Here is a 5,550-nt window from a genome sequence, read left to right on the forward strand (position 1 = left end):
GTCCTCATTGTGCCTTAGCAGTGTTTACCTTTAAAGCAGATATATATATATATAATGTATATATGTTTGAAGGTAGCCATTTGGGCCAAGACTTTAAGGCATTTTTTTTTTTGTTGTTGTGCTGGCTGATATGACAGTCCTCTTGGACTTATACTGACACCTAGCAGCGAGGATGCAGCATCATGCAAAAGCAAAAGTTTTCACTTACCGGTGCCACTGTAAAAATGCCCTGTTCACAGTCAGCCATGATTCTTTTATTCTACAAGTGAAAGTGTTCAGTAATAGAGGGTTATTAAGATAAAATGAGTTGTATTTGGCTAGTCATGTGATCTCAACATGTTAGCCCCCATGAGGCCATAGTAGAATAAAACAGCTTTAATTAGGCCACTAATACAACTGGAGGCTTAACCTCATTTTGCAAAAACTACTATTCAGTACTATTATGTAAAATGTTATGAGGAAAATATGATTGTACCTTTAACACCATAAAAGCAGAGAAGTGAGCTGGCAGTCAACTCCTTTCAGATACAAACCAACCCCTAAAAATGGCTCGCATTTGGTTTTTAACATCCACATCTCTAGGCCACATCTGCTGAAGTGAGCCAAGCAGACACACTCAACACTAACACACATATACAAACAAACATATACCCAGCTTTTGTGTAACTACCTGTTTGTTGTTCCAGGCTTCAGACAGTTGCCACAGATGTACAGCTTTGTCTGGGCACCGATCTCTCACCCAGAGAGTTCACTCTCTGCAAAAGCACACTCCCACAAACACACATCACCAGAATATCGCTCAGTGACTGACACTATTCCACCTGAACAGGCCCAGACAGAATCTGCTCACTTTTATCGCATTTTCTGTGCTGGGGAAAATCTGTGGAGTTCTGTAATATTTAAACATGGTAAAACACACTGTTATTCAGAGCTGAAAGGGTAATTAAATTAGCCATAAATATTTGATAAATGAACATACACAAGTGGTGGAGGATGTTTAGAACCTAATGAATGATGATGGGTGTTTAAATTCAGCAAAAATATGTGGATGCAGATTCCCTCTAGGACCTGCACATGAGATAAAAGCTGAGTATTGATTTGTGATCAGCTGATTGAACCTTCCTTCAATATCAGCCATTATATTAGGTCACTGTAATTCACTAAAATTAATTGCATTTGACATTAAAGGAATGCCAGGAGAGGCTCGATGAAGGCGAGGTGGAGCCGTTGAAGGCTCTAAGGGCAGAGCTATGAGAGGCGGAGCCAAGGGAGGCTTGAGGGGCGGAGCCATGGAAGCTGGAGCCTTGAGAGGCTCAAGGGGTGGAACTGGGGATCTTAGTGCCCGGAGCGTAGCCGAAGGCTCGAAGGACCATGGTGGAGCCGGGGGCTCGGAGGTCCAAAGCAGAGCTGGGGGAATCAAAGACTGAGGCGGAGCCTGTGGGACTGAGGACCAAGGCGGAGCTGGAGGCAAGGAGGTCCCTGGTGGAGCCAAAGGTGGAGCCAGGTGACCTACGGACCATGGCGGAGCTGGAGGGACGAGGACCCCGGTGATGCCGATAGGCTGACGGCCCACAGTGGAGATGAGGGGATGTAGAGCCGAGGTGTTGAGGGATCGGAGGGCCAAGGTGAAGTCGGAGGGTCAACATATCTCCTTGCCTGTGAAATCTCAGGGGTTGATGGTCAAGCCGGTGACTTGGGGGGAACCGGCTGATCAGGAGGAGGAGGTGGTGTCTTGAGTGGAGTCAGCGAAGGAAAGGACAGGGCAGTGGACGGAACAAGGGTGTCCACTAAGCTGGCTTGAACCAGCGGAGGATGAAGGGTAGTCAGGGTGGGAACCAGGGCGGGGAGCAAGTCCAGGTCGATTAACTTGGTGAGAGCTGGCTCAGGGGCGGTCAAGGCAACAGGCTACAGGCGCTGGGATGGCGGAGGCTACAGGCGCTGGCTCGTTGACTGTGGCAGGCGTGGGCGCTGGCTCGTTGACCGTGGCAGGCTTGGAAGGAGCAGTTGTGGAAGGCGTAGAGCAAGGAGCTGTGGAAGGCTTGGAGAAAGCTGGGAAGGAGTAACCGTGGTAACGAAATATAGCGAGGGGTAATGGATGTTCAATGTGGCAAGGATATAATCCGCAAGGGAGAGATTCTCCGCCTCCGGAAGCGCTGTTGTTCTGTGATAATTTAAACCCATACTGTAAATGGACTTGAGGTACATGTCCGATATAGAGGTTGTAGCAGCGAGTTGGATGAACTTGGTTGAATATTCCAAGAGGGGAAGATCCTGCCTGAACAGTTCCATGAACACCTCTGTTAGCTCCATGCTCAATGTGTTGTGCTCGTCAGGGTCTGGCTTTCTGGGAGCGGAGGATTAGTGGGATCGCTGGAGTAGAGGACATTTGGAAGAGCAGGTAAGTGAATCCATATTCTTTGTAGGTCAGTCCTTCTGTAACGCTGGGTTCAAGGAGAGGAAGAGGAAGAGAGGAGACGCAGGAGTAAATAATTTAAATCTTTCATAGCAATCGCTGGAGTAGAACAAACGTAGGAGTGGAAACAAACGCTGGAGTGGAAACAAACAATAAAGCTCAACAATAGTAATCGCTGGAGTGGAGCAAACGCTGGAGTGGAACAAACTATAAAGCTATACATCACAAACTAACAACACAACATAACACTTCAAGGACTGACAAATGACTGGGCAAAACAAGAGGATATTTATACAAAAGGAACTAATGGTTGAATGGAATACAGGTGAGGATGATGATGAACAGATGGAAGTGATAAGGGCAGTGAAACATGGGAGATGTAGTCCGGAGGAAAACTTCAAAATAAAAGTCTTTGAAGAACATGAGGGAGACAGACTGTGACATATAGCCACAAGATGTAAACAATGTGTTTACATGTTTTTAGTGTGATAAAATCGCTTGCTAAAATGTTCTGTGTAACTTCATTACTTCATTGCCATGACGACATAATGCTGTAAACCCTAAAACCGAAGAACAATCGTAAAAACAAGGATTTAAATAACTTTACCGATCAAATAATACACGAGTTTAACAGAAGAATTAATGTAAGTGCTTTTATAAAATTATAAACTTCACATTCCATTGTAAGTGCCTCAATGTAACCTCGATTTTTGCTGTTTTTATAGAAAAGGAGGGATGAGTCGAAATACATTTTTATTGGTAATCAACATTATGCCACAAATGCTGTCGATTCAGCTTAACTTGTATTGAGCACAGAATATTCCTTTAACCATTTCCACATATTTTGTTACCCATTATAAATGACTCTTTAGCTTTACTGAGTGCCAGTGGCGTATCCAGGACATTTTTACTGGGGTGGCCAAGATGAGGCACAGACCTAGTGTGGGGTGGCGATACTGGGAGAACCTTTATGAATGGCACATGATCAAAATGTGTAAATATTGCGTTGCTTTGCTTCAACATCTACACATGTAGAATAAATGAATTCTTAATCTCATGTTAGCATTCACTGAATTGTTTGTATTCAATATCAGACTGTTGTTTTGACATTTGACAGTTTTCTATTCCGGTTCTATTTCAACCTATTACAGTTTCTGGGAATCTCTGGTTATTTTAACATAACATCCATTTTTAAATCAGTAATTGTTTAGGAAAATCAGTTACACATTTTTAAGAGCTATTCTCATTGTAGAGAATTAATCTGCATATAACATCAGGTATAGTGTATAATCATAAAAAGATACAAGTACAGGTGATAACTGATTAAGGCGCAATTCAATCAATCATTCAATCAATTATTCATTCATTTATTAGCTATAACTGCACTGTCCAGCAGAAATATTGTTAAATTGGGTACAAATCAGTGTGTGAAATTGGCTACGAGGGCTTATAGGTGTCTGTCTGGAAACCCCAAAATTGCAGATTGAGCTCTGAATACAGTAAAAAACAAAACTCTATTTACAGTGTCTACTCAGGTTTATTTTCCACATGTTCTGATAGCTTCAGTTACTTTGAATATTACCAAATAAAATAGTTAGTCAAATCATTTGTGGCATTTAAGTGCAATTTGCCCTGCCTCTGCATGTTTAAAATGTCAAATAAGGTATAAAAACGATTTTGAAGATTTTATTGGTCTGACTGACCAATAGTACACATAAAGAGCTCATAAATAACTTATGTAAAGATTTAAAGTACAGTCACAGCACAAACCCTTCCATTTCACACACAGGTTAGCCATATATATATATATAACTTTAGCTATTGAACATATACATCTGTACAATGCTTTACACACCTCCGTCATTAAATCAGAAAACATGGCATTTCATATTTGTCAATATTAAGACAACATGCTGAATGTGGTGTAGGGTCTAGCTTACTCTTTAATCTAGCTACTGTAACAACGAAAAAATGTTTTCACATTAACATGAAAATTCGGGATAAATTAAACATTAGATTAGATGAACATACCTCTCAAATAACAGCTTTCTTTTTGACCACAAATCGACGTCGTCAACTCATTGGAAGTTGGAGGTAGACGCTAGCTCGTGTCAGCTTCGTGCTTCTGACCGACCATTATACTCCAGACCTGGCGCCTGCTGCCCGCGACCTGCAGCACCTGCCTGGCCACCCGCAGCCTGCCCCTCCCCCCACTGATCAAAGAGCAGCTCACACAGCTTCAGTCCCACCACTACTATAATGGTCAGAAATATAAAACTGACCCTGGGTCAGTGTGGCTCTAAATCAACAAATGACCTGAGATGTCATCTTTGATTGACAGGTGTTTCTATTGGTTCTTCAATCTTGTGTTGATGAACATGATGAACTACCAATCAGTTCTGGGGTGGCCACAGGGTGGCCAATGAGATTTCAGGGGTGGCCCAGGCCACCACAGGCCACCCCCTAAAATCGCCACTGCTGAGTGCAGACATGAGTAATGGGATGGCTTCATAAAAAACATCTGCTGAGAGACATTAATCAGTGATCTGTGATATCCATCTCAATTCACACTGAAAATTGAAAAGAAACTCAACTGAACCAGACCAGCTAGAACAAAGGACAGTATAAATCCCCTTATGTCAGGAAGAAGAATGAGCAAGACACAATCAGACTCCTCTGCAGGTGCGAAGAAATAGCCCTCCTGATAGCAGACAATGAGTCTATTCTTGGAATGGAAAAACATCAATAGACTTATATAGAGCTCCAGATTTTAGCCAGTGTCATCTCTCACTGCTTGATGGGTTGATACTGGAATTTATTGATTTAGATTGTGGGAAACAACCTTATCAAAGAACTAAATAAGACACAGCTGTATCCCTACTCAGAGATCTTCACAGCAAATTGTACGTTTCAGAGGCAGGCATAGAAATCGGCACTTTGCAGTCCCAAAAAGGTATTTCATCAGAATTTGGATGAGGTTTGATGCGCACATTACGCGTCTCTGCTGACGTATGAGCGTGATCGTGGCTCACGCGTACACCTATAGTAATTTACTCTCTGCCAATCGTGTCAGCAGACATACGTTGCGCTTTTGAATTTTAACCGCTGGATGACAAATCAAGGAGGGGGTTGTTTGG

Source organism: Myxocyprinus asiaticus, chromosome 24 (genome assembly GCF_019703515.2).
Source record: "Myxocyprinus asiaticus isolate MX2 ecotype Aquarium Trade chromosome 24, UBuf_Myxa_2, whole genome shotgun sequence".
NCBI classification, from domain to species: domain Eukaryota; kingdom Metazoa; phylum Chordata; class Actinopteri; order Cypriniformes; family Catostomidae; genus Myxocyprinus; species Myxocyprinus asiaticus.